Source organism: Alligator mississippiensis, chromosome 2, assembly GCF_030867095.1.
Source record: "Alligator mississippiensis isolate rAllMis1 chromosome 2, rAllMis1, whole genome shotgun sequence".
Taxonomy (NCBI): Eukaryota; Metazoa; Chordata; order Crocodylia; family Alligatoridae; genus Alligator; species Alligator mississippiensis.
The window spans coordinates 234666993-234692393 of NC_081825.1; the positions used below are offsets into that span (position 1 = coordinate 234666993).

General features: G+C 41.7%; 1 protein-coding gene across 5 annotated transcripts in view; it reads left to right on the forward strand.

Annotated features, from left to right (window-relative positions):
- SIPA1L1 (signal induced proliferation associated 1 like 1) overlaps positions 1–25401 on the forward strand; it is a 454573-nt gene that overhangs the window by 219557 nt on the left and 209615 nt on the right. For 4 of the 5 annotated variants that reach the window (XM_059722914.1, XM_059722916.1, XM_059722917.1 and 1 more), the window contains exon 4: positions 14989–15057. The exons of the other annotated variant lie outside the window; for it this stretch is intronic. The gene's annotated coding sequence lies outside the window, so the exon portion shown is untranslated. The remainder of the gene's footprint in view (positions 1–14988; positions 15058–25401) is intronic. 5 annotated transcript variants of the gene reach the window in all.

Below are 25401 nucleotides of genomic sequence, written 5' to 3' on the forward strand. Positions count from 1 at the left end.
ACTTCCCCTGCTCCCATGTTGCTTGCTCTGAGCCAGAACCAGAGCAGCTGCACAGGGTAAGGTAGAAGGGAAAAAGTGGTGTGGAGGGTAGACAGAAGAGGGAGAAGTGGCAGGCACGAGGTGCCGGGGCAAGTGGTAGGGGGTGCAGGCATTGGAGTGGTGAGGGAAGAAGTGCTGGGGAGGATAAGCAATGGGGGGTCTGGGAGGAGCAAGTTGCGGATGGGTTCAGGAGCTGGGGTGGGGGAGCAAGCCACCTGCCCCGCATACGCTTCCCCACTGCTAGTTCCACTGCTTTCCCTGATGTAAAGTGGGGATGACTTTAAGATGATCCTCCAATAGTTAGATTCTAGACATGGTAAATTATAACAGGTTTATAATTTTCTATCTTGAGAATGTGGTAATTGTGGGGTCATCTTAAATTCAAAGTCATCTTGGATTCAGGCAAATATAATCCAACTCAGTAGAAACAAAACTAGAGCTTCTACTCTACTGGTGTCCAGTCCTGTGCATTCCCCTAGTCCAGAATTTATTCTGTTTTGGGAAGCAGTGTTTATTTGTTTGCACAGGCCATTATAGCAGGCCAAAGCAAGATGCTGGGATGGTGTCTGCCCAGGACAAGCCTAATATTTTTTCTACCAAGTAAATCACAAATGGAAAACAGTAGTCTTCAGTAGCTTGCAACATGGCCTATATCTATATCTGTATCATGACATAGGACAAGGAAATTGCTTCATGATCCCTGACCTGTTACTCAGCCAAATTTTAAAGTCCTGCAGCAGACCATGGGGACAGCACATCTTTTAAAAATCTACAAAATGTATAATGAAAAGTATTAAGTTATCTTAATATTGGAATTGTCACTTATTCCATTGTAAAATGCATGGGATAGTCAGCATAGTGATTCAGTTATTTTTTTTTTTCTATTTTCCAAGGTGCTCTTGCTCTAGGAGCTTTTCAGCCATTTCACATGCTCTGTTCCTCATTCCACGGTCTTCATAGAATTAATGTCACATTGGTTTCTTGATCATTTACTAATAGGATCAAAGTAAGATTTGTTGAGATTAGCACTGTTTCATTTCTGAATGCAACTCTGTGTGTGGTGGAGATGTATATTGTGTGGTTTTTCATAACTGTATGCTACAGGAATTTGAGGTCCAAGGGGCTTAATTTCTAACTGCTGAAAGTTCTTTATTTCAAAGAGTAAGTAATTGACCAGTTACATGGTTATATTGGTCTACTTTTGGAAATCTTTATTGTAAACAATATATTTTTTTTAATGTCTTGATGTGTTGTCAGCAAGGTAGATGTTTGAAGTATTCTGCATCTAGTTTTTGGAGGGGTTTGTTAAAGTGCAGTGTTCAGATCTAACCTATGATGTGAAAACTCAGTTATTATTGCAGAATATGTGTAGTGAATGTTAACATGAAGTGTGAAGACTAATGTGAACAATAGGTATTTGTATGATAGTGGGCTCTTTCATGAAGGACTAATGCCTCCTGAGACTGGGGGGGGCACCCACAGAAGCCAGCAGCAGTGGCAGGGACGGGGCTGGCGAGCACCCGCAGAAGATGGTGGTAGCGTTGGCAGTGGGGGATGGCCCTGTCGGGGGGGGGAGTGGTGCACATGCCCCCCCGTGTCCCTCCTACCTGTCGCCTGTGGGCTTTTTTTCCAAAGGGAGAAGGCACTATGAAAACTTAACACTTAGAGAACAATTTCTTTGTTCAGTTAAGTGCTAAACTGTGCCCTTTGGAAATGTGGGCAATATTTGGGGTTTGAGAGAGTCCAGAGTCTTAAAGATATCAGTTAATGAACTTTAATAGATTGAGTTAAAACAAACAAACAAACAAACAAACAAAAGCCAACTAGTCAGTGGCCTTCAGTTTAGTTATATGTGGGACTGATATACATTCATTGGCTCAGGCTACACTGGAGCATTGGCACTTGTAACATAAACTATTTCTTGTTTTAGTATTTTATTGTCCATTGAATGAACTCTTATTTGTAAAATGTAGGCTGGAAGGGACCTCAGAAGATCATTGGGTCCAGCTCCCCTGCAGCAAGCAAGAAAGATAACTGGGGTCAAGTGACCCCAGCAAGGTGACCCTCCAGTCTCCTTTTGAAGATTTCCAGGGTAGGTGATTGCACCACCTCTGGAGGGAGCTTATTTCACGGTCTGGACACCCTAGCTATGAAGAAGTTTTTCCTAATGTTGAACCTGAAACTATCTTCCAGGAGTTTGTTCCTGGTTTTCCCCAAGGGTACCCTGTTGAACAGTTGCTCACTGAGCCCTTGATGTACACCTCTGATGTAGCGGTAAGCTGCTACCAACTCCCCTCTCAGTCTTCTCTTCTTCAGGCTGAAGAGTCCCAAGTCCCTCAGCCTTACCTTGTATGGCTGGCCGTGCAAGTCTCTGATCATATGGATGGCTCTTCTCTGGACTCTCTCGAGCTTTTCCATGTCCTTGTTGAAACGTGGCGCCCAGAACTGGATGCAGTACTCCGTCTGCAGTCTCACCAATGCTGAAGTAGAGCGGAAGAATCTCTACCTTGGTTTTGCTGGAGATGCATAGATTAATACACACCAAAGTATTGTTTGTCCTGCTGGTTACAATGTCGCACTGCTGGCTCATGTTCATACTGTGGTCAATTATTACCCCCAGGTCTCTTTCATTCGTAGTACTGGTCAGATTGGCATTGCCAAGCCTGTAGGTGTGCGTAGGATTGTGCTTCCCCAGGTGGAGCACTTCACATTTCTCAATGTTAAACCTCACCTGGTTCTGATCAGCCTCTCTACGTCCACCTGTATCGGCAGCCTATCTTCAAGCGGGATTATGCTTCCCCTAACTTGGTGTTATCCGCGAACTTGACCAGTGAGCTCTTCTCCCCCACCTCCAAATCATTGATGAAAATGGTAAAAAGCACTGGACCATAAGTATCAAGTATTAAATTTAAACTAAAATGATGATGATAACAAAGCCCTTGACCTTTTGAAAAGTCTAATGACCATATTCAGTAGATCCAGGGTCTAAGTTTCCCTGATTTTTGGCTTATTTTCAGTTCTCTTAGCAAAGGTTAGCACCTCTGTTGTCAACTTCAGAACCTTTCAATGGTTTGTCTAAAAAATGTTTCTGGCTTTCCAGGGGATGATGTATGAGTAGTCTTGAGAACCCAACGCTAATGATACATGTGGTTCAGTTTAGTGGGCAGAATGGCCATCTTGGGCTAGAGTCTGAGCAGTTTGTCCTTTTATGTAAAAACTTCTTCCTTTCCTGTAAAACTTCTTTTTTAAGGAATTGTTTCTGTAATGAGGCTCCTCTGCCATCCCCAGTCCTGTACTCTTTCTATTTGTTAGTTTTCCCCTTTTCTTAAAGGAAACCCTTGCTAGGTCTCTGGTATATGCACTCAGCCAAACCCTGTCTTCATGAATTTTATATTAATATATTGTATTTTTGGTCCTTGCCTTTCAACAATAGATGGTTGTTTTGTTTCCGTACAGTGATTCTGTAACATTGTGCAGTCCATGAATGGTGATTTGTACATGGTAGATTATCTACTGTTAGATTAGCCACTAGGATCTGATACAAGAAGAAAATATTTTCGGGCATATACATAAGGCCTAAAGGATCAGTAATCTGTGGGATTACTGTTGTTGTAAAAGCAGTTGGTTTGAGGATCCATTATTGAGGGGAATCAACCTTTGCTCCCACTTCTTGCCTTAGCATTTCCATTTATTCCATGGACATATTTGCTTCCATCTCAAGTGTTATGGTGCTTGATATTTATACATCTTTTTTTCCCATTCTACTTGAATTCACAATGAAAAAAAATCATGACATGTAGCTGAATTTAGAGAACAATTTGCTTCTGTGTCGTTCCCCCCCCCCCTTTTTTTTTTTTTTTTTGGTCCTATCTCTCTGGACGTATGTAGTTACCATAACAACACAAGATAATTTTTTAAATGCATGTTAATTTTGTCATCTCCCCTGGTACTTACGTTTAGAAACTAGTGAGATACAAGGTAAAATGTCTTAGGAAAATTTTAAACAGATAAACCAGTGGTTCTCAATCTTCTTAGACTCAAACACCCATCAGGAAAATGCCAACTCTTAGTTTTCACTGTTTTTTTTTTTTGACTGAGGAAAAATAGTAGAGACATTCTTCTATTGCAAAGAATTCTGAAAGACCGTAACAAGTAAGTATGTTATGATGCTATGAATTCCTGTTTGAAATCTCTGGGCTTATCTTGCAAAGCGTGTAGGTGTTTGCACACCTTACAGTGCTAATGTGCATCATCTTTAAAAGGATTTCCCATCACCTTGGTTAAGAATCACTGAGATAAAAAATGCAAAATACTTAATTATAGTTTCTTCCTTTATTTCATCAAATTAACCTCAGGTGCAGTGTTTACCTGTATGTAAATTGAATTGAATACATTGTCAAACCTTACACTTTGAACACCTTCCCCTGCTCTTTCAGCAGTCGGAATTGTAGTGTGGATCATTGTTCTAAGATATTTATCCAAAAGAGACTGGAAGAAAGAAATTTCTAACTTAGTATTTTTTTTGCCCTATCCAGGTCTATGGCATCTGCAAGTGGCTTTTAGTTCCTTTAGGGATGAAAGTGCATAAATAATTATCTAATGAAGCAGCAAGCACACTGCTGATGGTTAAGAACTTTGTTTATATGCTGAGCTCTGTATTTGGGACCTCCTAAATGATGTATAATGGGAATCCATTAATGTTTACCGAAGTTTTCTTTATAGTGAATTGTTCTAACTAACTGTGGAACATTTGAACTTGATGGAAGGAAATAAGCCTGTTTTAATTTGTATGACTTTTGTAGTTAATATAATGCTGTATTGCTGGGGTTTTCAACCTTTTTTAGTCTAAGTACCCCTGCCAGTTGGATGCGGAGCCAGGGGTGGTGGGGGTAGCGTGCGGCCGAGTGGAGGAGGAAGTGTGCATGGCCAGACACAGAGCAGGTAGGTTGGGATGGTGGGTGGGCAGGGACGGAGCACCTCCACCTCCCAGGAGCAGGCGAGGCTGGGAAGCTCACCAGGCTGGGGTGTGGTGGCAGCGGTCACCACCTGCGAGCTTCCCCACCCTGCAGAGGGGTGCTGCTGCCCTCGCCTCACCCCGGCTCTGCTCCTAGGAGGGGGCGGTGCTCTGTCTCTGCCTGCCGACGTGTACCCGCTAGGGACCGGTCCAAGTACACCTAGGAGTACGTGTACCCCTGGTTGAAAACCCCTGCTGCACTGGTTTTATTTCTAACTTTTAGAAAGGACATATCTATTTAGACTTCAAATAAAAAAGCTTGAACAGGGTTATAAAAGACAACAAACATTGCACTTTGATTTATTCAGAGTGCTAAAGTTGAAGAAACCTAATATTCATGCAGCAAAGTGATGACTTATTGTAATAAATTTGATGAACACTGGGTTGTATCATTGGATCCTGAGCTTCAAAAGTTAAAATTAATGGTCTGTAGATAAAATTACCCACATCCATAAATGCATTCTAAAAATGTAATAATGCCAAGTTGACCCATGATGTAATAATTCATATAAACAAGGCACTACTGGTTTTGTGATAAGTATGTAAAATCCCTGTCAGAAGGCTTTATGGAAACTGCTTTAATTTTCTTGTTAGTTAAGAAACAATTTATCAGAGCTAAGCAAGCATAATTTCACCATGTCTGTAACAATTAATGTCATCCCTTTATGAATTTCAGGCACTTTCTTCTGGAATTCAGCCATTTGACCAAAAACCATCTCAAGACTGTATTAGGTTTAAAGCAGAAAACATTATACCATTACTGTTTTTGTGCTGGACTTATCAAGAGTTCTTGTTCAGCTAATCTAACCTCTTCCACATATCTTTGTTTTTAAAGAATAGGGTATATTATACTCTCTTAAATAAATGACAGACTGGTATAAACACTTAACATTTAATTTTGGTTGGATGGATTTATGTCTATTCAAACAGAGCTGATGGAGGCTCCAGTAGATATATTTTCTTTGATGGTTAGTCCATTTCCCAGCTATTTACAATGTTTTTATTTATTTTATGTAAATACATAATAATGCTTTGCTCAATGAAACACAAGTTTCATCACACTTTAAGGTCATAATAGGAAAGTTAATTCAGAATCCAAAGCCTAGTAGAAAGCAGATTCATTACTTAGATTCATCAAGCATATCATTACTTAGTTTTGACTTCTCTCTCGCTCTCTCTGCCAGAGCACTGATTCCCCTACCAGTGATAACAGGTCAAATCTTTGTCAGTTCAACATAATGTTTGTTCAGCTGTTATCCAAGTTCTTTATTGATTGTGTTTCGTGGTGTGTGGGGGCATGTTGGTTGTTTTTGGATGGTCCAAGATTAACTTCTGTGGCCTACTATGGTATTCGTGTCAAATTACTTTTCATGGTTTTGTGGTTCTGACCGATTGCCACTACAATCTGAAGCCTGAACGAGAGGGGAGATTCAGAGAAGACTATTAATTTGCTTAAGATTGAAAACCAAGTGTGGGAAGCTGCTCTGGTGTTCTGATGTTGGTTCTTCAGAAAAAGCAGTCAATCTGAGCATAGTGTTTTAATAATAAGGCTCAAGATAATTGCAGTTTTGACCAACTGCCTTCATTTGGATACATTTATTTTGAAACTTTCAACTGTTTGGTTTATTGTATTCTTTGCTAATTTGGAATAAAAACAGAATCACTGACAGTGCTCAGGAATTGTCTCATAATGAAATTGATTTTAAATTTAAATACTGCAGCATAAAAGTATGAGGGGGCAGGTAAAGATGGAATTAAATACTGCAACATAACATGAGAAAAGAGGACAGGTAAAGATGGAATTTTACCTCAACATCAGAATTTTTACTTTTTAAATTTCAAGACAGAGTTTTATACCAGAGAGAAAAATTACACTGTGGCACTGTTCATTTAGCATATAAGGTAAAATCTTAAATGGGAACATGGGGACACTAAGGGGCCTCCTGCACCATTGAGTCCTGTCATTTGCATTTCCATGAAATTGTTAATCTAAGGAATCTCAGAATTGCCACTTCAGATTCTTATACATAACTACATACCCAGAACACCCTATAATATGCCACATATATAACTGGGGGGTGGAAGGACAGGGAGGACCACCTGTTTTCTGCTGCAACAAGAGGCAAATAGTTGGCTAATGTATGCTTAGAAGACCCTAGGAAAAGGATTGTCCCATGTTACAGGGCATCGGTGTCTATCCTGGGGCATGCATGCTACAAGTGGCATAGGCAGCCTGTGTGCATGGCACATGGCAGATCAGGGAGGGGACAGAGTACAGGGCAGATAGGATAGGGAGCAGAAAGAGCAGTCAGGGGAAAGGGGTCGGAGTGGCACTTGGGGAGGGCGTGAGACTTAAGTTGTTGTGCACTTGCCACAAAGGTTTGCTCCCACTTTTACACAGGAAGACAAAAACCTCCATGGTATTTGCCAATTTAACCTAAGGTAAAAATGCCTCCAGACCCCAAATTTGGTGACTGGCATAACAGTGAGCCGGAGAGTAAAACAATCTATCCAGGAACTGTGCTACTGTGTTACAAGTGCTGGCAGGAGTATCAGGGCACTCAGTTCAAAACACCAACCTTATCCTGTGGCCAATAGTTCAGTTTTTCAAAGAATAGCAACCCCCCTACCTCCTTTCCTTCCCTCAGTAGCATTCACTGGGAGGAGGGCTCCAGCTGGTGGGGCATGGGATTACCAGACACTTTCCACACTAAAAGAGCTAAATGTCATTTCACAAATTGAATGCGGAGCTAGGTCTCCCTGTTCTATCCGATCATCCCTTTCAGAAACATAACCAATTCATTCTTAAAGCGAGGGTCTTTTCCTGTACTGTGTTGCTTAGAAAACCATTCCAAAACTTCACTCCTCTGATAGTTGTCTTCTTTTAATTTTTTATCTAAACTTTTTATCTAAACTATCTATCCATAGATAGTTTCTAGTCAGTTGATCTTGTACAAAATTATATAAGCTATTTTACTATGAGCCACTAATAGGTTTTTTAGAACTACAGGTCTATAAAACCATGTTTTATAGACCTGTAATTTTTAGGCAACTGGGTTTTTAGTTTTTTTTAATGAAAAGAAAATGTGGGTTTGTGTATAATTTCAGCAACAAAATTTTTTTGTGAAAAAGAAATTGCTTTCTAGACAAGATCTTTGCTGTCACCTTTCAGACAGCTTTAACCACAAAATAATGCTCAAAATAGATACAATATGAATATTTTCATGAGACAGGAGCAGGTACAAAACAAACAGTGCTAATACAAATTTTGTATCTAAAAGTGGTTTTCCATATCCTCTTGAGGTATCAATAGGAAACCTTTATTTTCACTAAACTAATAACTTTTTTAGCACCTGAAGAGGAAATCTTGGTGATTATTGGGGATTAGGTCTTATGCAGCACCTTGTAATTGATTCTGCTTATTTACTAAAAGGGTGTTAACTGTTTAAAATGTATGTCCAACCAGTGCCTCCCCAGGCAATGTTCCTAGGTTCTGCAGAGGACTTTTGTGTGGACATAAATGTTAGCATTATAGTCCCTCAGTTCTTTATGGCACTTCATATAACACAACTGTTTGTTTCACTGGTCTCAGTTTTTCAGCTAAGCTAGTTAGGTCCTTGCTCATTTTGGCTTCTCCTCCATGTAGAGGAAAGGGCTGAAAGAAGAATTTAAAAGCAAGACTTTTACTGCAGCATTCAGAATGAAGCATTGAGATACCAGGATGTAAATATTGATGTTTTCTAAGCACAGGCACAGTATGTTGCTTATAGAAGTTGGTTGCCACACCATTTTAGTCCCAAATAACTCGTATCCTGATTACTTGATATCCCCTTGGCTCATGTTTTCCATTGTAGTTTCCTTAATGATGTTTTTTCCTTTGAGTAGTTGTCCATATGCACATCCTCACTGAATACATGTGTGTGCCTCAAGCACTTGATTGGAGAATTTTTGCTTTAATAGACATGGAATGCACCATAGTCCTGCCTCTTCTTATTCCTCAAGTAAAACAAACCATACAGGATAATGCATTCTTTCTGTTCCTCACCTCCTCTGAATTGCTTTGGCTAGAGATAGAGTCTCTTGTCAACTCATACTTGTTACCAAATTTTCCTGAAGCTTTCTATTACTGATACAGTAGTAGTAGTAGTTGCTGCTGTTGTTTTCTTTCAGTATTTCGTTAGCAGTATTTTATTTCTTTCACAGGGGCTTGTACCCTCTCGCATATTTATACAGCATCATCTTGATGGTCATTTCCTTTTGTTGTCTGTACCTTAGGGTAGTAAAATTAAGGCCTTCTTCCCTTTTTTTTTTTATTACGTCTGGTGTGTACTTTCAGTGGCTTGTACCTTCTATTCAAGGTTTAAGCTTTATAAATAATGAAGGCATCTGATAACTCCATCCAGTATGGGTATGGCACCACTGAGATATCTTTACGCTCGTTTGATGTGGAAAGGGTTTTGTCCTTTCTCTTAGCTGAGAGATCTACAGCACAAAACCCATCCAGTTTCATATTAAATTGTTTTGAGTCTGCCAGGGAACACCATCCATGCTCAGTCATTCCATCAGAGCCCAGGCAAATCTTGTAGCATCTTTGCATCACATTTTCATAACTGCAGTGTCCCATCAAAGAAGCTTCCTAGGCCAATGTTGCATTTACAGTGGTCCTTCACTTGCTGTTAGTCTGTGGAACTTAAAAACCCATCTCCTAGCGTGCAGGTACTACTTTAGTCACACACACAAGGCATTTGTTGTAAGGGGAAATAAAAGTTATCAGTAGCTGGAATGCTTTGCCCATCTACATCTCTCCCCCTTTTCTTCCCTGGAGTTGCATCTTGTATCGGACATTGGTTGAAAGGGAACTTGAACAGGATCTTCATATGATCCTTTATCCCCTCAGTGCAGAATACAGAGGGGCAGGTTTGCAGTATGCCTGATCGGTATAGTTGAGGCAAAAGTCTCTCAACTGTGTGCTTGAGACGGATGCACACCTACAGTGAGAGTGGGTATATGGACAATGCATCTCAAAGAACTCCATTTCTGGGAACATAATTATTTTTTAATCCATTCTGAACTGATCAATAGATCTTTTTTTTTTTGCCAAGGAATATTAACATGACATTAATGCAGTGTATTTGGTTGTGCTTACATAAATGTAAATACTGAGGTATAAATAAATACGTTAATAGGTTTCAGTGGGATTGAAATCAATTATATATCCTCTTAATAAGAGACTTTCATCTTTCATTTGAGGTTTGCACTTGAATGATCAAACTTTAGGATATTCATAGTTATAATTAACTTGTCTCTAAAATATGTATTGTTCTCTTTTGTTTACATGTAATTCTTCCTAGTATAAATATTTAAAACAAAAACAGATTTGAAGTGAGCATAGAGGAGGTGAAAGGAGAATGAAAATTACTGAACAAAACTGTAATTTTAGAAATCTTTATTTTTATGTATTTATTTTTCCAAAGTTCAGAACGTATTTTTCAACTAGTGCTGAAAGAGAGAAGGACCCAGTATTATTTTCTCATCTGAGGCCCTCTCTACACAGTACAGGTATCGCACAATTAACTGGTTAACTGTGCAATTATGTTAAGACCAGCTACACATGCAAAATACTTATCACATAATAAAATGCTCCAACCAGCTATAGCTAGATCTCAAAAATGTGTACTAACTTTAGAGCTCTCTAACTTTAATTTGCATATGTCAGTAGGGTCTTCTCTGTGGTTGGGAGCCCTGTCGGCTGAATCCTAAATCAAATGCTCTGTTAAAATGTGTATAGTGCACCCCTGAGGCATAGGGGTGCACTATACTCAGCATGAAACTTCTAAGCCCTGAGGATCATGGCTGCTGTGATCCCCAAGGCTCAGGGGTGTGTAAAAGCCCTGGGCCCACACGTGCAGCCAGGACCAAGAGTCCTGCACTTGATGGGACTCTCAGTCCTAGCTGTGTGTGGCCCTCACAACTGGGAGCCCCCTCAGCAAAGGGGGCTCCCAGTCTTGGGAGCCTGCTTCTTGCCGATGTAGGGGGAGCCCAAGATTGGATACCACCTACACTGGTAATAAGGCACGGTTGGATTTAATGCACGATCTCATGATCTCTGGCAGGGGGCACAATTGTGTGGATCATGCATTAGATCCAATCGTGCCTTTACCTGCATATACAGAAAGGGCCTCAGTCTCTGCTATACAGTGATATGTAGAAGAAAGAACTTAATCTGCAGCATCTAGAAATCTAGAATGTTTCTTTTTTCTTTTTTTGCTTACAGTATTGAGTACTTGTTTTCATTATCTGAAATGATGCTCTCATTTTATGAATATGAATAAAACCATCCTCTATGTAAATTAGTTTCAAGATGCAAAAAATATTCAATTGGGAGTGGGGAACTGTACATTTTGGTATGGATTTCAAGAAACTAAAGTGCTTGCTTTTCTTTTCTTTTCAAACCCTTTGCTACTCATTTGTGACTCTGCACTTAAACCTTGCCCTTCTAAGGAAACCTTTCCTGATCCGGGGATTGTCAGTGTAATATAATGAAATATGTGAAAATACATCTTTGGCAACTAGTAACATGCAAAATTTGATTACAGTCATGGACCCCTGAAGCTGATAGCAACAGTACGTTGACTTAATTTGAGCCAAGACTTTCACTCAATGTATTCTAAACTTTTATTCTCCTTCCTTAGCCCTTTGACTTTCCTCCTTACATTTAGAGTCCCTAATACTTTCCTAAGCCATCCATACCTGTCTTACAGATTTACCTGCATTCTCATTCTGCTAGTGGTTGTGTGGTGAGGGTTAGGTATAAATATTGTGTTGCTGCTACTTTACAGCAGATCATGTATTTTTCTATGTTGGTTTGAGGTAGTAGTTTTTCTTTGTAAAATGTGCAGATTTCCACATATCTGGATGAGATACCAAGCCTAACATGATAGAGAGATTTATTGTCTTCTGTTAAGAAAATCCAGTCCCATTGTGCTTGGTACCTTTGCTCAGTCCTCGACCACCTTCCTGTATAGAGTAGAAATCACTCATGGGATGGGCAGCCTCAGAGCAACTGAATTTCAGATGTTTCTGCCATTTGACATATTTGAGCTACCATCGCATGGATTTGTTACCAAATTTGCCCATTACTTTGGGGTGTGCTCATTTATTAAAGGATAGTTTCTAGGGTCTTGGTGATTCTGTCAATGTGCTGCTTGTGTTACTATACGGAGCTGTATTTCTCCCTTCTGCAAGCCCTCACCCCCAGTGGAGCTATCTTGCAGGACTCAATCTCAATGGGACTGGGTTCCTCTAGTCACCGAATCAATCATACACACAAACACACACAGATTAACGTGACACGCCTGAGCTGGCCGGGCTGATCAGCATGGACAGGCTGACACCCTCATATGCCAAGGATCAGTTCATAAGTGCAATAATAAAATGCAGTCAGACACAAGGACACAGGTAAACAAAATCCCTCTGAATCCGGCTGGGTGTCCAGCTGACACCCTCATGGGCCAGCATTCATTTCATAAGGGCACGTCTGAGTCAAACTGGGTCAATCAGCCTGTACAAGCTGATCCCTTTATGTATTTCAAACTCAGCACGTCCCAATCTTTGGCCTCTTGATGAGCAGACTCCACAATAATTTGGGCTTCACAGGGACCTTTAGCATAGGTAAAAGAAGTGTTGCTGCAGAGCACGAGAGGAAAGAGAAGCAGAGAAGGAAAAATATACCCAATTACTACCAGTTTGACTATAAAAGCTATTTATTGCTAAGCATATGAAATATATATAATAGTACTAGTAGTAATAGACATGCAAAAGAAAAACAAACACAAACAATGACAATACTACCCTGGTTTCACTAAGTATTTGGGGAAACTTAGCTCAAGCTTAACTAATACAGTTCAGGTTCAGAAGTTTATGCCTGGAGAGAAGAGATAGAGAGCGAGCGTTGGGATCTCACCTAGTCCACGGTACTCAGGCTGCAAAGCTGACAGGCACAGTCCGTAGCACAATCCTTGAAGAGAGAGATGATCTGTTCTTCCAGCGTCCCAAGAACGACAGGGGATGGTGTCAGCACAGGAGTTTTCTTCTTCTTTCTTCTTCTCCTTCTTTCCCCTTTTTGCAGCACACACACTTACAGATTTTTATACCCTCAGTTCAGCTGCTTCGAAGCACCCTCAGTAGTGTAAATCATTGTCTTTTCTATTGACAAGGGGTTATCTGGTTTGGATCATCTCAGGAAACTGATTGATAATCAGGAAACACTTAAGATTAGGGAGTAACCCAAATACTTGGGAGCCAGCTTGAGATCCCTATGGATGGCAGATATACTGATGGGATATCTCATGGTTTCTTCAGGAACAATAGATAGCTTACAGCATCAGGATTTTGGATTTTTACTTGTTGTGCACAAGCCTCAGCTTAGCATGACTCTTCCAGATCTTACTATAGTCTTTTAACAGACTTAAAGCAATTGTCTGGGTGCTCATAACCTTTTGTGGAGAGGACTCCCACCAGTCGTCTCAGGAAAGATATGACAACACCTGGGATTAGGGCTCCAGCAGGCTGGATGCTGTGATGAACCCTTAACCATTGTTCCAATGTTACCCATACCCCCTCTGACTCGGTCTCTTGCCTCAGCATTCCCTAACCCGGCAACCGAGTTTTAGTCAATCAAGTTTAAATAGGCCTCCCATAGTGGGACCGGGGAATGTACGGCCTGAGATGCCTATTAAACTTAGAGCTGTGTGTGTGTGTCTGGGGGGGGAAAGTCCTTAGTAAATCCAGATTAGAACTGGTCTGATAAATGCTGAGCTGGGTGTGTGTGAACATGGGTTGATTAACATTTGAAGCACAGATTCTCCATCATGCAGCACTCTCCTGCTTCTCTGGACCCAGAATTCACTGCAGTCTCTGCTTCAGGCTTTCTGTTTTCCATCTCTCATGTAAATGAATGGTTATCTGGTTCCATCTTGGATGTAAATGAGACCTAGGGCAGTTGTTTCACTCTTATCACCCTTATCTGGTGAGGGTCTTAGGTGCGTCTCTCACTGCATCTTAATCAGTTTCATTTAGGTAGGGGGGGGGGTGAGTCCTTTGTGAGTCAGACAGACTGCATCCTGTGCCAGGGTTGCCCAAGAATATTGAGCTGAGGCGTAACAGATTGGAGGCACAGAGTTAAGCTTTCCTGCCTCCACTGGACAAATTCAAGGTCACATTTTAACCGGGTATTTGATTTAGGATATATTTGTTTATTCCAAGGTCAGCTTTTTGTTCAGTTTTTAATTAAAGATAATAGTTGCATCTCAATATGTTACCCTTTTTTTACCTTAAGGTCTAACTGAAACAACTTAAATTTTGCATATATAAGTACAAGTTGAAGTATTAATTTTTTTTAAAAACTGGTTTGTGGTGTATAATACTGATTTGTGGTGTATAACTGGCTTTTTCTGCTGCAGGTTAGACCTTTTAATCTTCTTTCAAAACGTCTAAGGGCCTTGTCGCACGTTAATTTTGGGCAGCTTCTGGAGCGCTAACCCCCAGATTGTCCACATGTAACACCTTTAAGTGGCTTAAAGCACTTGTTATGCAGCTCAAAGTTATGCCACTCCAGGGCAGGATTATCTCTTGATCCATATAACCAAGCTCCTATTCTATTCAGTTATGGCCACTCCCCACAGATGTGCCCCTTAAGTTGAAGGTGTGATTACAAGCTAGCACTAAGCCAATCAATATTTGTGCAGCTTTCAGTGTAACGTGTAACAAAGCCCTAATATTTTCAAGATTTTATCTCTTGGGAGAGAGACTGTGCCCCTCTCCTCCCCCACAAATTTCAGTATCCAAATGTAAGATGGCAATTCACATCTTTGGTAACATTATTGTGTATTTTCTTTATAATTGTTCTTAATAGTGGGTTTCTGCTTTTCCCTCAGCTCAGACAGTTTCTTTTATGGATACTGAAGTCAATGCATGTGTTTTCACCAAGATGCCATGAAACTATAGTAAGTATTTTTTTTGCCTTCTGCCTTAATCTGCCTCTTTCTCAGCCTTTAGCAGCTGCTGTAGAAATTCTCATTTTCATGTTTGATCATGCAGTTCTGTATTACGTGATGAGCTTTGCTGCCATATGATAAGATGCTGGGCTGAAGACATTTTTAAAAATGATATTATATCTCATTGTTCTCACCATAGTGTCAACCTAGATTGTCCAGTTTGAAGCTATCTTTTGTAGTAAAATATGGACATTAACACAGTGCAAGGTTGATTTAATTTCACCTTCTGTCAATTACTGTATTGTTCAGACATTTCACTGCAAATGCTAATATCCATTTTATTTTTAGCCAACCATTAGTCTCGTACAGGGGAATGTAGGAGTAATTGTCAAAGTTAGCAAAGGGCTGCTATTAAACCAAACTGCCAGAGCAGGTGTAGGGTGGGATCCCCTTCATTCTCGCCAATTAGCAACTGGTAGCTTTACATTGTGAAGCATTAAAAAGAGAGTCCTGTCATAAAGAGCATTACTAAAATACTCATTTTCCTTTGGCCTCATTTTGATTTGTGTTTTTGACAAGTATTTCTTTATTGGTCTTTGTTGTTTGTGATTACATATGAATCTATAATGCCTGTTCTCTGCTCTCTTGCACTTTTATACATTTATATTTTGTACATTTAAAAATGGTCATAAATAAAAGAGTGGTGAACTGGGGAGAGAGGAATGGATGAGAAGATAGTGGGGCTGAAGGGCATTGGTACTGGGTATAAGTTGCATATTGGAGCTAAGGAGTTGGAGCTCATTTGGGCAGCAGTGTCCTGTGGGAATGAGAGCCAGCTGTGTAGGTTAGTTATCCAGGTGGCAGATTAGTTACGCCATGTTGCTTCTAATTCCCCTGATGTGCCAAACCTTTTTACTCTGCACCCTTCCACGCCACCTGGTCCACTCCCTTAAGTCAATGGGACATCAGTTCCTTAAGTCACTTGAATACTTTTGAAAATGTAACTTACAGCTTTATGAACTGAAGTTGAGCTGTTGGCTACTGTTCCATAAAGCTGATTGGGCTGGTTAGCACAAGGTGTGCCACTGCTACTTGTCCCCAGGGAACCAAACATCTGCAATCTGCTGCCTTGTGCCGCTGCTACTTGTCCCTGGGGAACATCTGTGCCATGTGCGCTCTGGCACACAGCAAATTACCCTGCATGGGGTAGGGGAGTCTGAGGCCAGCAATAGTGCTGGCCCCAGAAGTCTTACCTGGGGGCTGGGGAAGCTGCAGCTACGGTGCTTCTCTTAGCTGGGAACCTGGCTGGCAGCCAGCATGTGGCTCCAGTTAGCCAGACTCTGGTTTTGGGCAGCGCACGCTGCTGCCACGTGCGCCGCCCTGCTTTTTTTCCACACAGGTTTTTTGAGCCTGGGATCTCCCCGGGTGAAACCCCCACTCCTTGCAGCAAGGTAGCAGCATGGAGAATGCCTGAATGTGCAGCGTGGGGCGTTGCAGATGGATCTGCAGTACTGCATACCACACAACCACATTCATCTGGATGAGGTCTTGGAGTCCAATGCACACTCAATGCTTTTATTTCTTCTTTTTTTCCCTTCTTTTTAAAGAAAAATCTTCCAGAGCAGAATACAGGCCCTGCTTTATAATTACATCTCCTCCTTTCATCTTGCCCACACACATTTGCAAGCCTAAGGATTGCCAGTCCCACCTCTGTTGCTGTATATAGCAAGAGAGGAATTTCTTTGGCAGGGGACCCTTTTAAGTAAGTTTATGGACTCCTCCTTTCCTGTCTTCCATCAGAGATCATTATACAGAGGTGGGCTAACACGCGAATGGCCAAAAGGCCTATAGAAACGAAAGAAAAATGCCAGATAAATAGAGATTATTATCGGGGAGCTCTTAATCAGATGGAAAGTTTAGAAGAAATCTGTTGCTGACTGTAAATCACTGTTGATTCAGATTTTTTTTTTTTGGCAGAAGGCTGAGAACTAATTAGAATAAATACTATCCTTCTGTAGATCAAAAATGCCCCTGACTTCTGTAAATGAAGACCGGCTGCTGCAGCCTTTCTGTTGACTAGCTTGGCCTGTTGTGTGGTCCAAGTGTACTATCTTGCAAAGCATGTTATCCCATGGATTTTTTCTGATCGTTAGATATTTCAGAGGCAGATTTTCAAATAGTTTATACTAATGAAATATTTTAAACTTATCTTTTCCTGGTCAGTTGTCAGAGGTGCGGCTGGTACCTTGGACTCCATGTAATAGGAGCTTTACTCTGTCAAGATGAAATTCATGTACTAGTTACGGGGGGAACCACCCAAGATCCACACATTATTTAAGTCTTGCACATAAGCCTACAAAGTAGGATTTAAATGATGCCTAGAGCTTATATTTTAAGCTTCTGTAGTAAAGTTCCTTCCCAAATGCTAAATTATTGCAAGTTATATTTTTCTAATTTGTGCATTAGGGTTGTGGCATTTTCAATGTTTTTTAATCCATTCATAGTCGCTGGTTTTTAAACCCATTCATAGTCTTCCTCATTCTTATCACAGATGACAGAAACAAATCTTTCCCCTCACTTCCATTTTCCATTTGCAAAATGCAAATGAATTACAGGGTAGTTCTGAGTCTTGCATTTTGCCAGTTACAAGATCTTGGTCAGTTAGTTTAAAAAAAAAAAAAAGTGTGATGAGGTGACCATATGCTGCTTCACTGAGAACGGTTTTTATAGGTTTTGTATGTAGAAGGTAACTTGTCACATTACAGCAACGATAAATAAGCACAGATCTTGAAAATCAAAATTTACTTTGCTGATTGGAATATCCTATTTAATAATTGGTTAGAAATTCATGATTTAATATGGCTTCCTTTAGTTAAATCAGGGGTGGGTAAAATACGGCCTGTGGGCCGGATCTGGCCCACCAGCCATTCTATCTGGCCCATGGGCCACCTAAAAAATTTACAGAAGCCTAGCAGAGGCTTCTGGCCTGGGACCCTGGGCCTGTTCCAGCCTCCCTCCGTCGGAGAAGGAAACTCTGATAAGAATGCGAAGGGTGGGGAGGGGGCAAAGGAAGCAGGGGAGGACCGTCGTCGATCGCCCCAATCTTCGGGGCCAGGCCGGCTCCTCTGGAGTCCTGTTGTCTGGCCATGCAGCGGGGAACCACATGGTGCTGAAGCACCGTGGCAGGCAGGAAAGTGGTGAAAGCAGCAGCAGGCAGGGAAGTGGCAGTGAGTGGGGCCTGAACAGGCAGTGAGTGGGGCCGGTGGGGGCCCAGAGCGGGATGGCAGGAGTGTGGGGCCTGGGCTGATAGAGGCTCAGTGGAGCTGGGCTGGGCTGCATCAGCAGGGAAAGGGGGGAGCTGGGCTAGCTCCATAGAGCCTTTGCCAGCTCAACCCCGTGCTCCTGCTGCCCTGCCTTGGGCCCTGTTGGTACTGGTCCTGGAACACCTGTGCAGGCCCCACGCTCCTGCCCAGCTGTTGCTGCACTCCTGCTCATTGTCACTTGCCTCGCCTGTAGCTGCCGTTTCCCTGCTTTCCTGCCCGCCTGCCACTCCAGCACCATGTGCCTCCTGACTTCATCACCAGGCCGTGGGAGCATGGGTCCTGTGTCGGTACCCCAGGGCCAAGAGCAGGAGGGGTGTGTGTGTGTATGTGTGTGCGTGCATGCATGTCCATGCAATGAGGGAGGGCGAGAGAGAGAGTGAGTTTGTAGGGTGAGTCCCAAACACGCACCTCACCATACACAAACACCCACGCCCCCCTGCACTGCCATATACTGAGACAACCATACCCCCTCACACATCCCAGCTACCCTTTCCCCCACAAACCACATACCCACCCACACACCCTATATCCACACACACCGACATACTCCCTCACGCCACACTTATCCACCCCCCCACAAGCCCCCACAGACACACCCACACCCTCCCCCATACTCCACATACTCACATACCCACAGTTCCCCATAAACCTGTACCCAAGCCCCCATGCCCCCCTGACAATATACAAGAGTGAGACTTCATTTTAAGCTATTGTACAATCACCTCTATGTACACTATACAAACACACATAAATCAGGACAAAAATATTTTTTGAAATCAAATTAATGAATGCTATAGATGTTTAATTTTTAGAATATAATTTGGTATTTTTCTGGTTTGGGATGGCAGAACTCATTGCTGAAAGAAGTACTTCCAGGGGCAAGGGGAGGGACTTCTGGTGGCAAAGGGCAAGGGTTAGGGGGCAGGACTTCTGGTCACAAGATGGGAACCAGGGGGCAGGGCACCTGTCAAGAGGTGGGGCTATCCATGTGGCCCTCGATACCTTGCCAAAACTCAGTAAGCAGCTCTCCAGCCAAAATAGTTGTCCGCTGTGGCAGGGCCCTAGTAGTGCTTGCCACTTTAAGGGTTGAGTCAAGCAGTCAGCAGGTGCTTGATTGCAGCAGCCAGTTTTAAAACAGTGGCTGCCTATATAATAAACAGGGCAGTTTGCTGTTGGCAAGCCAGCCAGAAATATTGCCTGGCTGAACTGTTGCATGGAAAATCTTGCAGGTAGGAGCTGGAGGCTCTTGGTCCTGGGTGTGGTCTAAAACTGCATCCTGCTGGGGAAGGGTGGCCTGGTGGGGCTCCTGGTGGTGGGGGAGTCCCCAGGAAATGCCAGGCCAGTTATGTCCCCAGTGAAAGGCGAGGAGGGGCGCTTTAACCCCAGCCCCTATCTTTGGGTGGGTTTTTGGAGGCAGGTGTGGGAATAGTGGGGCCAGGTATGTTCACATGTAGGCGCCTGAGCCCAATAGGGATGAGAGATCCCGGAGACCCCAGATGGGCTAGTGTAGAGTTATGGGAGTAGTGGGGGCCAGGTATGCCCATGTTTAAGCGACTGAGCCCAGCAGGGATATGAGGTCCTGGAGACCCCAGAGTTGGGTAGTGTGGAGAACATTGGGAGGCCCTGCACAGAGTAGGGTTGAAGTATGAGTAGGCCTGAAAGGTTGTGCGTGTGAGGGGGCTGAGTAGGCCTGAAGGACAGCTCATGGGGTGCACTGAGTATGGCCGAATGGGTGTAAGCTTGAAAGACAGGACAAGGGCCAGCCCCATGAGAAGTTATAAGTTGTGCTTGGTGAGAGGCTTGGGGCAGAGTTAGCCCAGGGTTTGGCAGAAGGCCGGACCACGTACAGTAGGGTAACTTGTGGGAACCGAAGGTTCTGCATGGCAAGGCCAGTATGAGAGTAGCAAAGCCTGATGGCCCAAGTGGGGCCGCTTAAGGAGGAGCATGGCAGTGGAGTGTGGCCTGGTAACAAGCAGTATGCCAGAGGCCCTGGTGAGAGAGGGGCAGAGTGGAAGAGGCCTCCTGTGAGAGGGGAGGTGGTGTGCGTGTGTGTGTGTGGAGCCCAACTTTGGGCTCAGTTTGCTCTGGTCTTAGACTGGGAGTAATGTTAACCTAGATGCCATCTGTGAGGCATGGGGTGCGGTGTAGGGGAGGTCAGAGCCGCAGATAGTGTCTCCCGGCATTGGGGCATGTAATGAACAGTCTTCTGTATTTACCATCTGTTTGTAGGAACAGGAGTCATGGCAGGCGAGACTGGGTGGATTGCCCATAGCGACAGGTGGGCAGGCTGACATAAGACCCAGCCTTAGGAGAGTGCCCCCTGTCTCACCCGCTCCTGAGTTGAATGATATGAAAGCATGGGGAATATATTTTTAGGGTCAGATCAAATATGACTTACCTAACCAACACAAAATGTCTCTAAATCCTTGTAAACCATTTCTAGCATATATCCCCATTCTTTTTCAGAAGAATGAAAGTGTTATTCTAATCATTTGGGAACACAAGAGGGAAAGGTTCTGTAGGCACAATGTTATTTCTGTTTTTGGTCAGATGAAAGGAATTGAAATAGGACATCTATATATTCTTTGTGAATGGACCCGTCTTAATCTTCTGCATGCTAACTTATGGTATAGTTGCATTGACATTCTTACCAGACAAAAGAATGGTGAAGAATATTGGTAGCTATGCAATTTCTTACAGCCATTAACTAAACTTTCTGTCTGTACTTTACCACTGTTCAGTAATCATCAAAGATACTTTTGTTTTATTAATGTACTTTATATGCATTTGTGTTTAATTGCTTTTCCAGGCCTTGATTATTTGGCTTGTTTTATTGAGGGTTAAGGCTTACTCATTGTATAGTTTAAGGATATAGGGACCAGTTATGGCTCTTTATCCTGGGAAGATAGGGAAACATAGTGTTCCTAAGGCATCTCAGTGGAAAATTGACACCATTATTTTCGTAAACTGAGGATAAACTTTTAAATAAACTTACACTTTCAGTTACTTATAGTCTTGTGCTGTCTGGGCAGCTAAATGCAGTTTGCTTTATCTTTTTTCTATTGTGTAAAATGTGCGGTGGCAGTTAAAAGAAATATAATAAATTATCATCTCTCTCACACACCTTAATATAAGATTTCATCTTTGGAATATTTAACTTTCTACTTGTCTCAGCTTAACATTTTGTGTAGCAAAGTAAAGAGTCAAATGGTAAAATTTTCAAAAGGAGCCTGGGTTCTCAGGCATTCATCTCTATACTTGGGATTTCTGCTTCTCAGAGTCTGTGTTTTTTGAAAACAGGACTTCAACTTCTTACCCATTTAGGTACTTTTGAAAAAATTACCTGAGAACTTTTAAAATGTGAGACTGTTAAGTTTCTGCTCAGTAAACCATCATTTGATATAGAAAGGTGACAGTTATTGTCCTGAGTGTAATTAATATGGGGGGAGGGGGTGCGTGCGGATTTTGATGAAACAGTAGCTCTTTTGATTTGATTTCTAGAGATCTCAGATTTCCTTCATCTTTTAAAGTTTTGACTGTGTATAGTACAGAGAGAGTCTCAGTCAATGCTATTCTTCTGGAGATGGATTCAAACTAATTATTTGGGTCAGTTATATCAACTCTGTCACCAGTCTTTGAATCCATTGCCTACACGGTATCAATATGCCAATGGGATATGTGGAGTTCTGCTTGCATGGCTTGGTTCTTTCCATGCACACTGCTTTCTGTACGGTACATGAGCACACAGGTTTGGGCTTGTTCCTTGGAACATTCATGTTACTGTGAAACATTCACACTTTCAAAACCTCAGGAATCCCTCCTCTGCCCGCTATAGTCACCAAAGTGCGTTTTCTTTTCTTTGCCAAATTAAATAAAGTTTTCTTACGAAAGGAAAAAGATTTCAACTGTAAATTTTTGAGCCCATACTTGTGAAAGAAATGAACCTTGGAAAAAGCAACTGTTGAGAGAGAGACTTATTGAAAAACAGTTTACATGGATACTCCAGTATCTGTTACATTACAGAGTTTATTTTTTCTCTCATGCGTGATCGACTATTTCATACTAATGTTTGCTTGATATGAAAGTAATCCTTTTTGAAATTCACAACACCCAAAATTCAGAGTTTAAAAAACATATTGTGGGAATATGTGCCTAGTGAAGAGCTGGTTTGGGTTATATTTTAGAGTGACATGCCAGTAATACAATTTATAGATTATTTTATAAGTCATTGAATGATATAAGCCAGAATAGCCTATCAAAAGGATAAATACAACCATCTAACCGTCTAACCAGTAACTTACAAGTTTTACATGGTGGCTGCATGGTAAATTTGGAATCTACTGTTTTGGAGGGCTTTTTTTTCCCCATTGGACTTGGAAGAGATTGAGGGAAGAAGGGAGGGGGATAGAGAGAGAGCGCTGGCTGGTCATATTTTCTTTTTCAACTTAACTTACTCCTGTATCTTCATCTGTATTAAAAACACCTTTTGTACATCCTATATATCTGCATAGTTTATGAACTTGTTAATAAAAATCAGCATTTGCTTGCATAAGTCATGTAGCATTTTTGTGCTAACCTAGGCAAGCATTTCATTTCTGTGTTTTCAGAAACAGCTTTAAAACAATTAACTATCCTCCTTTGAGACTTCAGAAAAGAAGTGAGAAGCAGATTTGAAGTGTGATACAGACTTTCCTTTCCTTCCTTGGGAAATTTCATGGCTCACTTAAATTTATTTTATAAACTTTTCTTCCTTCACCCTCTCCCCTAATCTGGCTGGCTACAAAATGGAAATATGGACACTTCTTCCATCCCTTACATCCCTCCAACCCACCCTGAGGTGTTCTAGGGACCAAGGAAGGTTCAAAAAGCCTGGCCCAGTAACACCACACACACAAAGAAATATATTAAAAAAAAATATTAATAGCAGTTCTATAACAGAATCATTACTACAGAAAAAAATGAAGCTTTTGAGTCTTAAAGTCTTAAAGATCTGTAACAGGTGGCCAACCTGCCAGGTGAAAGAATTTCTTATCTAGGTTCCAGAGACCTTGTGGCAATAGAATGGTATTTCTCCTGCTAGAAATATAACACCTGCCCATGGCCTTGAGTTTTGAACCAGCACTGATCTTGGTTCAGCTACAGATGGCAATCCAGCAAGGATCATGGTTCCTGCCTGAAGAACAAGCTTCTGAACCAGACCTGGACCTTTTATCCAGACTAGCTCAGGATGTCCCCAAATTGACCTACTGAGCTTAACTGGTTTCCCCCCAGACTTTATAGTCTTCTCTCCCGAGAGGTTCTTTCACTGCTTACCACTTCTTTCATTTCTTCCTCTCTTATATTAACTTTAAATAGATAACTGCAAGCTAATATGATCTCAGTCTAATAATCCTATTAAACAGCCTAAGATTGATTAAAGTCTATGTAAATTTCTCACTTTATGTACTTGACACAACCAGGACTTGGTATTAGCTCCCACAGAATTGTTAAAATATTTGGTCATCCATTGAACAAACTGCTGCTGTTGAGGTAGTATTTGACAGGGACACTTGCTTATTTTAGCATATCACTCTGTAGAATAGAATACACTAAACTGGTTTCTTTGACACTCTTAGAGGAATGCAAATTATGGTGAATTATCCTGTAGTGATCTATTTGATGATCAGTGGCGGGGGTCAGTGGCAGAGAAGTGGAACAGTGGCAAATACCTTGTTTAAGAAAACCTTATATAAGTGTTAAAAGAGCAAACACAAGATAAGGGATCAAAACGGAGCTGGATCATTATAGGTCAAGAGCTATTGTGTGCATTGCATGAAAGTTCTAATTTACCTCTTATATCCTGAAGTTTCTTAAACTAGTTGTTCATTTAATACAGATAAAAATGCTGTGGACATACAAACCATTTATTAGGACATAGGAGTGGGATGTATTTATCATGAATCACTGCTTTGAAGTAATTGTCTGCATGTACACTGTTATCCTGCAGTAAGTAGAAGATAAACTACAGTATCTTAGCTCTCATTGAAAGAGTGTTGGAGAGAAACTGCCATCTTAGTGGAAAGGTTGAGACACAGACTCTTCTCTAAGGCTCCCTCTACACATTACAGGTATTGCATAATTAACTGGTTAATTGCACAGTTACCTGGAGAATGCTACCCATGCAAAGTAGCTATTACACAATAAAAAGCTCTAACCAGCTATAAAGTTAGACCTTGAAAATGTGTACTAACTTTATAACTGGTTACTGTTGAGCTCTAATTTGCATGTGTAGCACATGTCAGGTTACAAGGCTTCCAACCACAGGGATGCACTATACCCAGTGTAAAACCCCAAAGCCTAGGGATTAAGGCAGTTGCAATCCCCTGGGGTTTTGTGGAAATAGGATCAGGCACAAAGAGAGTGTTTGCACAATGACCATTTTCACAATGCCTAAACTAGCTGAAAATTAGGGGAGAAGCTAAGAACCGTGAAAATAGTAGAGAGCTGTATATGGGGACAGAGATGCTTGTAGTAGCTGAGCTTGCACCTGCAAATTGCCACTAGAGTAGACTTCTTTCCAGCAGCTGATTTGTAGGAAAAGGAAAGGAGGTCTTGAATAATATGTCCTAGACCAGGGGTGGGCAAAATGCAGCCCGCGGGCTGGATGTGGCCCGCCAGGCCATTCTATCCGGTCCATAGGGTCCCTAAAAAAATTTAGAAAATTAATATTAATCTGCCCCTGGCTGCCTGTCATGCGGCCCTCAGTGGCTTGCCAAAACTCAGTAAACGGCCCTCCACCTGAAATAATTGCCTGCCCCTGTCCTAGACAGATTGGACTTACTTTGGTCAGGAATTTTCTTTAGGGTGAAGATTTAGAATCTAGAAAAGGATCCAACAAGTGTTGTCTCTCTGTCTGTGTCTGTCTGTCTGTCTGTCTGTCTGTCTGTCTGTCTATCTCTACACTTATAAGAATGGCAAAGTCCATTGAGGCTCATGATCTCATCAGATAGGAGGTGCATAACTTGCTTATACCATAGTAGTCAGATATGTC